Genomic DNA, 13,191 nt, shown 5'->3' on the forward strand with positions numbered 1-13,191 from the left:
AAGACCCTTACAAGGGAGTCAAAGAAAGATGAAGAAATAACAAGAAGGGGAACATTCACTATGACCTGACCTTAACACTGCATAAAGTACCTGGTCCTTCCAAACCTAAAAGATGAAAGAGAAAAGAAGAAAGAAGAAAAAAAGAAAGAAGAAAGAAGAAGAAAGAAAAAGAAAAAGACCTACATGGGAAAGATACTTTTGGACATTCTGAATATCCATTGTTAAATCTTACACACGTTAACAAAAACACTGCTATCTTCCAACACAGACAGAATTCATACTCTACTGCCATTTACCTTCTAGTGGAAGAGAAAAAAACAAACACATAAGCAAAAAGCACTCATAGTAAACTCCAGTAGGCCTGTAATTGGCCTGAGTAAACTGCTGAAATAAAAGTGGTACCCTCGTGACACCGATGCCCCGTCAAAGCACAACACATACTGATTAATAATGATGCCCTGGAACCATGGGTCCAATGAATTTTGGGCTGTTTGTACCTGCTGGTCAGCACTGTTCGTTGTTAACAATGAGATGGATGGCTTGCACCTGGTTTTGCTGAGACCTCCCAGAGGACTCTGCCAAAGGCCTATGTGGTCAGCAGGACATAAGAAGACCCAGGTGAGATCCACTGTGAGCTCCTTGGATTCACGGTGCTTCTCTCACACATCCGTGATCCTGGTCCGCAGAGAAAACAAGGCCAGTATGACCGTACAGAGGGAAGAAAAGCTGGAGTCCACACTACCTCCGCAGGTCCACTGCTAGGAGGCAACCTTTGGCTGTGATGTGTCACCTTACTTCAAGACACTTACTGTACCATACATCCTTTTGCAGCAATAAATTAGACTGATCAGCACTGTGTTTTGGGGTCCTGTGAGTCTCCTTTAGCAACCAAACCCTCCTCCCTGCCACTGTTAGCAGAACAAGTTAAAAAAGAAAAATGGTAAGTAACTACTATGGAGAAAATAAAACAGAATAATCTGATAGTGAAAAAATCCACAGGCAATGGGATTAGAAAAAATAGCCAGGAAAGAAGGAAGGGACATTATGAGCTGCGGTACAAATGAGAAGAGAGTTCCAAGCAAGGGACAGGCTCTTAGGCACAAACATGTTCCACTGGATCAGAAGACAAATACGGCTAGAAATACGGATCAGTAGACAAGGGACAAACAGCAGAAAGTTAAATCCAAGAACGAGATGGGATGATCAGAGAGAGCCTTAAAAATCTGGATTTCAACTAATTTGATAGCTTTCCAACTGGCCTTGCTGCCTCTATCTCCTCACATAGCCATTCGCCCTAACTCCAACCATTATAATGCCTCTAAGGGTTCTATAAGATAAATATGATCATATAATTTCACAGGGACAGCATTATCTTGATTATCTTTCTCTTCTCATATCACATAATTTCAAAATATGTGCCCTAAGCCCTAGTCACATACTGTCCCAAGGTTCTGTTCGCTTTTTAAACCAGATGTATGTCCACTAACACACTCTACGCCACGATAATGATTACGGACCATTCTGTCTTTCTGGAGTCTGAGTAAAATGCATACAGCCCTCCACAAACACAACATACAGTTACACCATACTGGACATCTGCTGGTTTTGGCTGCCAGTACCCAGTCTCCCTTCTGGAGCAGCACTCTAATTCTGCTTTAGAGGAACCACATAGCTTCTACCGCGGAGTCTTGGCTGGAATTTAAATCAGAGTGTCCTCCCCTCCTCTGGCCAAAGGATAGAAACATAACTCAAGCTAGGCTAATCAGACTCCCTCCCAGATATCTGAATGTAAAGAGAAAAACCATAAAAGGAAAATAATTTGAACTGAATATAACCACTGCCAAGTCAGCTCACGGATTCCTATGTCCTAGATCTCTTGTTCATTTTTTCTTCGCTTTGGTGAACCACCACTTTCCTCTTTCTAGTTTCAGTATCTGGAGTCTACTTCTGTTCCTTACAACCAAAAAACCGAGAGTCAAGAAGCCAAGAGTGTGACAGAGGTCAGCAGTCACTCCAGCAGAAATCATAAAGCAAAGAAGAACAGAACGTGACCTAGTGAGAGAGGGAACTGAGTTATAATGACAGAACACTGGACTTGGAGACCTAGTCTTGCCACTACTGGAGGAAACACATGAGAATTCATTCTATTATATTGTAGAAGATGTGCCAATTATCCATGAAGTCAGAAAATGAAATCAGTTATGGCCAAAACAAAATGGCAATTCTCTGAAACAGCTATCTCTGCAGCTTTAAATCCTGTTTCTCCTGATCTCCTTTATGTATCCGTAAGGTAAAACCCCATACAGCTAGAGGTAATTTGAGGGACCCTGTTCCTTGAAACTTTAAAAATAAAGGCACACCTGTACTAGCCCAACTCTAATTTCCTCCATTAGGTTACTATGCCTCTTACATATTCTAACATTCTTCTCACCAGTAAGGCAGTTATGTCTGTGTCTCTGTATTAATAAAATGTTATCTACCTCCCGAAAGGCAAGAATGTTTGAATCTCAGTGCCTACTCAACATGACAGGTGGTATATATAGTAAAAATAACAAAGATAATAAAAACTTTCTGATTTTTAAATATCTACTATTATCCCTAGCACTGCTAAGCACTTTGCATTTATTTTTAAACCTCATAATCAAGCTAACTAGATATTATTATTCCCATTTTACACTTGCAAAAACAGACTCCAAGAAGGAAATTACCCAAGACCATAAAGCTAGAACTACCTAGGTCTCCTGAATTCAAATCCCTCCGTTCTCCCACTATTCTAATAGATGAGGATCTAAACCAGGGGTTTTCGAACTGCAGTTCACAACCTATTAGTGGATCATGAAATAAAGTTAGTGGACCGTACCCTCTGTGCTAATGAAGTAGGCAATGTAAGTGTATCACGTGAAGGGCAAATACTGTTCCATGAAACTCTTAATTTCATTGTCATATACACACATGTACAAGGCTGCAATGTAAACGCACGTCTTACTGTGGACTACAGATCAAAAAAGTCTGAAAGCCACAGACATAAGCACTGTCTTTATTACAGCTGTATGCATTGACCTATCTTCTCAATTTTTCAAAGGCCTAATGTTTAAATGCATTTAGGCAGTAAAACCCTTCACCTAATATCCTCAAGACATTACAAAAGCAAAACACAACAAAAATCAAACAAGGTTTACAAGGTGGTAAGTAAAAAGGTATGTGGGAGATAAGTACCATGTTTCTCCGCCTCCAGCAAAGTTTATGCTAAAAACTACACTACACATCCATATAAGATGGTAAAGAACAAAAATGAGTTAGCTATTCTTTCACTCTCTTCCCCCAGGCTTTTACTAAATCATTTTCAAAAATGTTTCTCTACTTTGCTATGCTTCACTAGAGGTAACAACCCAATTGTATCAGTTTTCTGACCATTTCCATGAGTGATTAAATAAATACTATCCAATATATACTGTCTCTTAAAAAAAGAGGACTTCACTCACACATACAACTTTATGTAAAACAAACAAACAAACAACCCAAAAACCAAAAACCACACTCGGAAGGTGACGAGCAACAATGTCACTACGGTTATGCTGCTTTCTTCTACAAGAAGCCACACGCCCAGGGAACAGCAGTGAGCATTATGGCACAGACTGAAAATTCAAATGTTCTTTGTTACTAGGAGAAAAAAAAAGATGATTTAATAATTCTTCTAAGGCACAAAAGAAGAAAAATGTGTTTGAGAACTTATCTACCTTTTAAAATCAGTCACAAATTAGTCATTTATAGCTCAAGGTAGCAGACTAAATAAATTTATCTCTCTTTCTCTCCTCCTTCCCAAGGTCCCCCTGAAACAACAGGAAAAAGATTTAAATTAAAATGAAATGACAGCACTGTGGCAAAACAAGAAGTTATCGAACAATCATAAATTTTCAGGAAACCTGGGCAGAGAGAAAGTAGGAAAGACTTGGATTAACAGGAAGAAAAAGAGGAAAGCATATATATAAGACACCAAAATCTTTTCAAGGACATGCCAGAGAAGTTCCAAGTTATAATCAAACTGGTCACAACTACAAGGAGGAGGACACAACGCAGATGTTTCATCAGGATGCTGCACTACCTTCCTATGGACAGATGACCCCTCTTCCTCCGACCTGGGATCAGAGACATGGTGGTAGCAGCTTGTGGCCTTTGGGATAAAGCCAAAGAAGTGATCTCTATGAAGTAGGCATTTCTGCCTAAGTTAGTCTTTCTGTGAGAGCAGCCAGGCTTGAGAGAAAAGCAGAGCAGCAAGATGGCAGGAACATCAGACCTCTAAGACAAAAAGGGAAATGGAGGGGGTTGGTGGAAGCAGGTAAAGAAAGAGAAAGGGATCAATTCTTAAAGCCAGCCAAGTGAAATCTATCAAAGCACACCCACCTGCAGTATTTAAAGACACCATCATCCAAGTGATACCCCACACACACACACCCCCCCGTCCTGGAAGGAGGCCCGGTCTGCCGGTCCACACCTAAACCACCTCCACAGAACCTACCACACCAAAACTACCATTCAAGACAGACGGCTGGAGAAGTACACACTGCAGCAGGCACACTTCAACTGCCAATACTAACCAAGACCCACGAAACATGTCGAGAAATCTAACAGCATGAAACGGAACTAAATAAACAGAACTGTTAACAGAAAAAACAGAAATCCAGGACAAAATGGGCATGATTTACCACCACGCTATTTATAAGTTGTGGCGATTTACCTTCCTTCCAAGGTAAAGCAAAGTAAAGCAAAGCAAACTAAACAAAACAAAGAAAGAAGAGGAGAAAAGACGAAAGAAAGAAAGAAAGAAAGAAAGAAAGAAAGAAAGAAAGAAAGAAAGAAAGAAAGAAAGAAAGGGAAAGAAAGAAAAAAAGCAAGACAAAACCCCTACAAACAAAAAAGTAAAAGCTGTAAAAAAAATTTAAATACGAATTAAGATCTTAGGGGGTCCAAGATTCACTTACACAAAGCATCCAAAAGTGGAGAAGAGAGGTGGAAGGAAATTGATTTTCAAAGGGGGGGGGTCCAAGAAATAAAGATTCAGTCATCAAAGTGAAAAGATTCAACAAAACAAAAACAACATAACAAATGAAAAAAGACCCATGACTAGACAGACTCATGCTAGTAAAATTCCAGAATACCAAGAAAGCTGCCAAAGAGAAACAAGAAACTAACATTCATCTTCTCATCAGAAATACTGGATGCTAGAAGACAGCAGAGCAGGAAAAAAAATGTTGAAAGTAGATTCCTATAACCCAGAGCTGCCCCACCATGTATGCTACAAATAAACAGGTTACCAGAGACCTCTGCTGCAAGCAGCTGCACCCCCCAAAGAGTACCAGTTTTTATACACATGACATAAAGGGCTGCTGCAAAGCACTGCTCTCACTAGTCAGATTTGCCGTCAAAAGTCAAAATAAAGACTTTTTAGAAACTGAAAAATTTAAATTTTTCTTATATGAGAAAACAAAAGAGGATACTCTTTTCACTGACAGTGGGAGATTCTCCTTGAATAGAAGTGTAATAACAGTGGTCTATTCCTTTCTCATATATATTACACACAAAAATTGCTAATTCTTTTTCAGTTTCTAAAAACATCCTATAGCAAAAAGAGGTAACAGAACTAAGTAGTTGCAAAGTCTAATTTGTACTCTGTAGTAATATTTTAAAAGTTGGAAAGAGGAAGTACAGAAGAATAAATCCACTAATTTCCTCAAAACTTTCATATTAGATGTGCCTTATGGTTAACAGATCAAGAAATAAGAATCTTAAGTATAATTTATCATTTAAAGTTACTACAGCAAACAAAGCCTGCCTCTAGGAAATAAGACTGGGAGGGAATAAGGAAAAATAAAGGAAGAAAAGATACTCTTAGCTTTCTTCAAATCATTCTGCACTGTTTGGAGCTTTTCTACCGCATGTATGTATTACTTTGAAATTTTAAATCTGATTTTTAAAAAGTATGGTACAACAGAAATTAGAGTACTAGATAGTGCGTAAGACACACACACACACACATTTATGTGAAATATCCACAATATATAGAACAGTATGCACAGGATCCCAACTAATACGAAATTCTACTAAACTGTAAATGTAAATAAGCCATGTTAAATAGTTTCTACATACTTTATACATACATTCGAATTGTGTACGTATGATAGAATACTCACCAAACTATAACTAACAACTATCTCTGGTGTATGAGATGAGGTCAAACTGTCAGCCTTTTTTTTTTTTTGAGACAGAGAGAGAGAGAAAGAGAGAGAAGGGGAGGGACAGAGGGAGAGAGAGAATCTTAAGCAGGCTTCACACCCAGCACTAGCCAGGCACAGGCTCCCTCTTACAACCCTGACATCATGAACTGAGCTGAAATCTAGAGTCGGACGCCTAACCAACTGAGCCACCCAGGCATCCCAAACTGACAATTTTTACCTGTTGCTTCACAATATACATCTGTTCTACTTAGTCAACACATTCATTTTTGTAATATCTATGTGACATATAAAAGATAAACCACTGTCGGAAAAAAATCAGGGTCTCGAAGAGGAATTTGCACACCTGTGTTCATAGAAGCATTGTTCACAATAGCCAAATGTTGGAAGCAACCCAAATGTCCATCAGAGGATGAACGGATAAACAAAATGTGGTCTATACCTATCGTGGAATATTATTCAGCCCTAAAAAGGAAACGGACACATGCTACAACATAGATAAACCTTGAGGGTATAATGCTAAGTGAAAGATGCCAGTCACAGACAAATACTATAATGCCACTTGCATGAGGTATCCTGTGTACTCAAAGTCACCAAAAGTAGAATGGTAGTTGCCAGGATATGAAGGGAGAGGGAAAGAGGGAGTTGTTTAATGAGTACAAAGGTAAAGAGTTCTGGAGATTGGTTGTACAACCATGTGAATACAGTTAACACAACTATTAGGTTATATGTATTTTAACACAATTTAAAAATAAATTTAAAAAGTGAAAGAATTAAAACACAAAGGATAAATTAAAATGAAAAATTGTGGCATCTGGGGAGACAGTGTCAATCCTCATTATTCACGGCTCTCATATTTGTGAAATCTTCCTACTTGCTAAAATTTATGTGACCACAAAATTAATATTTGTAGTGCCTTTGCAATCTTTAGACTTGTACAGAACAGCAAGAAACCAGAGCTGCTTACTGTGCACATACCCAGCAAATAACACAGCATTCTGCTTTCTTGTTTCAGCTCTCATTCTATAAACAAACGTCCTTTGTGTGGTACATTTAGTGCCAAATTTCTGTATTTTGTCCTTTTTTGCTGGTGATTTTACTATTTACTATTTTTTCAGCACCAAGCATAGTGCTAAAGTTTTGTCCTTTAAAGTTCCTGGCTGTGTGACATGCCTCATGGAGAAAATGTGTGATAGATGGGTTCCATTCATGGAGTTACAATGCTGTTGGCCATGAAGGCAACATTAATGAATCAACAATACGTATAAAATAAGAGGTCTTTAAACAGAAACACACAAAACAAGGTTATTATTGATCAGCTGATGAAAATGTTCTGACCAGAGGCTCACAGGAACCTAATCCTGCATTTCCCCTAGGAGCAGTGGTTCATTCGGTGCTAATTCAGTGTTCCAGCAACTTCATAAACATTAACTACTGCAAATAATGAAAATCTACTGTACTCATCTACAAACTTCTTAAAAAGCAGAATTATAAACAAAAACTATTAATTTATGCCATTCCCTCCAATTTACCTTTAATGTGATTTTTAAAATTTTAGTGGCCAATGACATTTTTTGGTTTTTTATAATATATGAAGTATGGAGGGAGGGGCGTTTATTTCTAAATGAAAAAATAAATGTCAGCTAATCTTTTGTGAATACTTGTGATGTGGCAGGCACTATACTAAGCACTTATGTGTGAAAAGTGCTTAGCTCAGTGTATGCACATGGTAAAAGTTGAATAAAATATTGGCTAATATTATTTATATCATTAAATTCTGAAATCACTGAGGCGATGAGCAAACCTTCAAGGTAATGGGAATCTGAGAATGTTACCTAATCTAGTTGGGTCTGAATGCAATAAGGAAACAATCCTATAAGATGGGCCTCTGATAGTTTATTCAGACTATGGCAAAATTAAATTACCAACTGCAGTCATCTGTAATAAAGTGCCTTTAAAACAAGGCTTTGGGGACCAAGTGGAGACAGAGTAGTGGAGAGCTATGAAAGACCTGAGGTCGACACACAAGGTCGACACTGCTTCTAACTGGAGTTCAAAAACAGAAAGCAACATATTCACAGTGTAATTGTTGAGTCAAGGCACTGACAGAGAACAAGGCAGTTAGTGTGAAACAAAAGAATTTTTCTCCTATCTCAGAGCAGGGATCAGCAAATGTTTTTTCGATAAAGGGCCAGACCAGACATTATTTTAAGGCCATAAGGTGTCTGTCTCAACTACCCAACTCTGTTGCTGTGAAGCAAGAGCAGCCATAAACTATATACGTAAACAAGCTAATGTGGCTGTGTGCCAGGAAATCCTTACATAGTACATGAAAATTTGAATTTCATATAATTTCACTTATAGATTATCATTTTCAATCTATTAAAAATGTGAAAAACATTTTTAGCTTGTGGGTCAACAAAAACAAGTGCAGGCCACGTTTGGCTTGTAGGCTGTAGCTTGCCAATCCCTGCTCTCGAGCTGTCGTGACCAAAATGCAGTGTGATTTTGTTGATTGCTTAATTATAACATCAAGTGGAACCAAACAAGGTTAAAGAAACAGGAACCTAGTGGTTATCAAACTGGTTTGTCTGCGAGAATTGCGGAAAGTCCCTAAAATCATAATATTAGGACATCCCACCATTATCCTGTAAGATCTGTACTAGAGGCAGAGAAATTACAGCCCACAGTCTAAATATGACCCACCGTGTTTTTGAAAATAAAGTTTTATGCAAACGCAGACATGCCCATTTATGTATTATCTATGGCTGCTTTAGCACTACGATGGCTGGGTTGGGGAGTTTTTTTAGAGACTACAGCACACAAACTCGAACACTTCATATGTGGGCACCCACAGAAAAAGTTTGCTGATCCCCAACCTACACAAGTAACTAACTCTAGGTATGGCACAGAGAGGCTGACAGAGGGGACATAAGCCACCAAAACAGAAAATCACAGCCTCTCAAAGTTCCTACACCCCACACCTCTAGAATGAAGGTAAGGCAAAGCACCCTTCAAACACAAATACTGTTGTTTTCCTCTTGGCTTCCCACAAAAGAACAACAGCCACTTATCAGGGTAACCATGCACTTGGGAAAGGGAAATACCCTGACCTTTCTGGGAGTGTAAAAATCTAACTTCAATCCCTGAGGACCTCTTAGATAGCACCACTGTGAAGTATGTGTCAGAATAAGAGATTATAGTATTCAACTAATATATCAAGTTTCGGCCCAAAGCCATTTATCAGAGAGCAGAGCAATCCCCCCACCTTAAGTTATTTCCTCAGGTGCTGAAAATGTAACTGAAAAGGGTAGTCCCGGCTGACTACCAACTGACAAAATCCCATAATGCCGCCATGGCAGGTGGGACAGTGCGGTAATAATGGATCCAAAAGTTCAGACATAAACCCCTGGGAGCACCACCTCCCAAACAAAATACTGCATTCCTGGTGGAGTTATCAAAGAATTACAAGATGCAAGGGCTGCAAGCCCTGGCAGATATTCATCTAATACAACTGTTTGGCTGATGCGGAACACACAACTGTTCATACAGAATAACTGTACTCTAAACTTAACGACTACAAGCACAGCTGGTAATCCAAATTTGATCTCTAGCACAGTACCAGATATGCAGCTATAGTTCTGACAAATGGTTTCTCTATTTCTACAAACAGAACTTCAGAAGCAATTTGCTTTCATTTGGGTGGGACAGTAGTACATATTCACTATATTGCCTCAAGCAAAGTTGAGCTTCTAGCTTTCACATGACCTTGTTTCACCACCCCACTGCACATCACACTGGTCCACTACATTGATAAAATCAAGTCAGTGAGACCCTGTGAAATAGCAGTACTCTAGATGTCTTAATAAGACACGTATGCCAAAAGACCAATAAAAAAAGTCCCAAGAAAAAATAGGGTCCTGCTACCACTACTTAGTTCTAGGAGCCAATGCAGCGTGGCAAGTCAGAATATGCCCATCAAAATGAAAACCCTATACTTCCTATGACAAAGAAAGAAGCAGAAAGCTTGGTGGGCCTCACTGGAAACAACATTTACCAATATACATGCACGTCTCTATTTACTGAGTGATCTGAAATCCAGCAGTTTTAAGCATGGCCCAGAGGAACAGAAAAATTCTCTAGCCAATCCAGGATGCAAGTACAAGTAGCTATGCCACGTGGCCATAATGAACTCTCACTGCAATGGTGCACAAAGTGTCAACAGATCAGTGCCACAAGGAGCTATTAACAAGCCCCTCTAGGAGAGCTGGAGCAGAAACCGCTAAGAATTTCTAGGGCAAAACCATATCTTCTTCACCAAACCAAGATTGTCTTTTGAAAATATTTCTTGTACTTTTTATACTGGTAGAGAATGAAGATCTAACCACAGGTAACTATGAAACTTGAGCTGCCAGCAGTAACTATCATCTGATCCAAAGTCAAAGCTGACGTGACAGAAATACTCCATCATCAAGTGGTTGTAGTGTACACAGAACAAGAGTCGGGATGCTTATGAAGCATAAGCAGATGGTTCACATTCTCAGTGTGCCTACTCCTCATGCACTGCTATTTCTTCCTCAGACAAGGCCTATCTACTACATAGGAGATTCTCATTCTCAATGATTAGCTAATTAATTGAGAGAGAAAAAATACGAGCCCGGATTACACATGACTCTGCATTACATGCTGGTTATCACCCAGAAACGGATTCTTTCAACCGTACTCCAGTCCCATCTGAAGTAGGTGTTAAGTTAAAAAAAAGAAAGCAGCCCACTGAGTAATACATCTCATAGTCTGCATTATCGAGAAAAGGAAACAGTGAGATTCATACCAATTCTTAAATGGGGAGTATTAATATGGCTAGACTTCCAGGTCAGGTCCTTACATGAAAGAGGTATGCAGAATAATTTAAGGAAGAGAAGTATGGATGCATGGACTGACCAAGTGTGAAAATATTTCTGTCCCATGTGAAGGCTCACCAAAAGTCCCTGTTGTAAAGGAGACTTACATAGTCATGTGGAATCATGCAAGACGCAATAATCCATATTTTGGAAGTCAGTCAAAATCCTTCCTCAGCAAACTCAATGCCTACTTCATGGCCTCACAAAAAATAAGTCATAATAACAAAACAGAGGGTCAACAAATAGTACCAACTTGTATTTCTCAAGAAGACCGACTTATCTTACTGCCAATGTGCTATCTCCCTCTAGGTTATGATATAACAAAGAACCCCTAAAAATCGTAATCATTTACAACAGTTCTTAAACATTTTGGGCCTATAACCCCTTTATACTCTTAAAAATTGAGGATCTCAAAAAACTTTGGTTAATATGAATTATAGCTACATATACTATATTAGAAATTAAAAGGAAGAATTTTTTAAATGTGTATTTATATTTATTAATTCATTTAAAAAATAAGCCAGTTACATATTAATGTAAATTTCTTATTTTAAAATCAACTACATTTTCCAAAAGAATAAAGTAATAAAATTCTAAAAAAAAGTATACGTTTTTACAAATCTCTTTAAGGTCTGCCTTAAGAGAAGATACTGGGTCATCCTACCTGCTTCTGCACCCAATTAGTGGCAATGTGTCATTTTGATTGAACTATATGAAGAAAATCCAACCTCACTCTCAAAAGATATGCAGTTGGAAAAGGAAGATTTCATGGCTTTTTCAAATAATTATGAATACTATTTGATTCTATACCAAAACTCAACAAGAGACAGTGTCTTGAAAATTCATTGAAGTGTGGAATCTTAAACCCTATCAATGAACTTTTCATATTTGTTAAAATCCATCGGTTTGGCAATATGAATGGATTTTTTACTCGTGCATAATTCTGTAACATCATTCATCAATCATAAATATTGGTCCACTGAGTTAGGTAATCTCCCAAATGTTGATATTTCATTATATAGCACCAAAAAAAATTTTAATTACATTCATGACTATCATTACCAAGCTCATCAGAAAAAGCTTAACTACCTGGAAACTGGCAAGCTTACATTATCTGACAACTTTCCAAAATTCTAATTTTCACTTGAAATTTCAGATTTTATCACTAGCAACAAATACTGCCAGTTGTTTTTCCTCGATGTAAAAGGCTCACTTTGTTCACTTGAGAAAACGTCTGTCAAATGCTACATTAGAATAACGTTAGTGAATCACTATTTCAAGTGAAAGTGATATTTCATCAGAGACTAGTTCAGTCCATAACTCAAATAATTGCACAAGCACTTTCCTGTGACAATCATACTTCAGCACCCAGAAGTCCTTCTAACTTTTCCTGTTTCATCAGAAAGACTTGTAAAAAACAACGCAGAATTAAGATTTTTTTCAATTAATAACTTTTATTGCTTCATCGAAGACAGTAAGTAAAACTTTTTTTTTAACTATAAAAATGTGGTGATAAAGAACACAGTCTGAAGCAACGGCGCTGATTTTTCCTAAGGCACCAGCACCTTCTCCCACTATCACTTAACCATAATGCAAGGTCAAAAGACAGTAAATAAGGCACCAAAATATTGTTACCAAAATAGTTTTAACCCTTAATGGGTCTTGAGTTCAACAGGCAGCACTGTGAGAACTGTTTTACAAGAACAAAAATGTGTTTCTCATTTTTGTTGTTGGCTTTGGGTTGGCTACAGTATCTTCTTCATTCTGGGATCCTGGCAAAAGAATGAGCCTTTATCTGGCACCTGTTTTTCTTGCAGCAGAGGAAAATAAACAAAAATCAATTCACAAAATGGCTCCGAAAGCTTCTGCTTAGACACAACATACATCACTTCTCATCTTCCATTAACCAAAGCAAGTCCCATGGCCAAGCCTGGTGTCAACGCGAAGAAGTACTCCCCCCACAGGTAGGAAGTCTGCAGAGAGAAGCCCACTAAAAAAGAGAAGCAAATACTTTTAAATAATACAATCTACCATAAGCAGTAACTGAGTCCCTCTCACCT

At 38.2% G+C, this 13,191-nt stretch overlaps 1 protein-coding gene across 8 annotated transcripts in view; it reads right to left on the minus strand.

Annotated features, from left to right (window-relative positions):
* The window catches only part of TBL1XR1 (TBL1X/Y related 1), a 167,620-nt gene that overhangs the window by 118,293 nt on the left and 36,136 nt on the right, over positions 1-13,191 (minus strand). The window contains exon 1 of one of the 8 annotated variants that reach the window (XM_045788677.2): positions 498-5,477. The exons of the other annotated variants lie outside the window; for them this stretch is intronic. The gene's annotated coding sequence lies outside the window, so the exon portion shown is untranslated. Of the gene's footprint in view, positions 1-497; positions 5,478-13,191 lie in introns of those variants that run through there. 8 annotated transcript variants of the gene reach the window in all.

The sequence above is a fragment of the Ursus americanus genome, chromosome 4 (genome assembly GCF_024610735.1).
Source record: "Ursus americanus isolate L20-20 chromosome 4, mUrsAme1.1.p, whole genome shotgun sequence".
NCBI lineage: Eukaryota > Metazoa > Chordata > Mammalia > Carnivora > Ursidae > Ursus > Ursus americanus.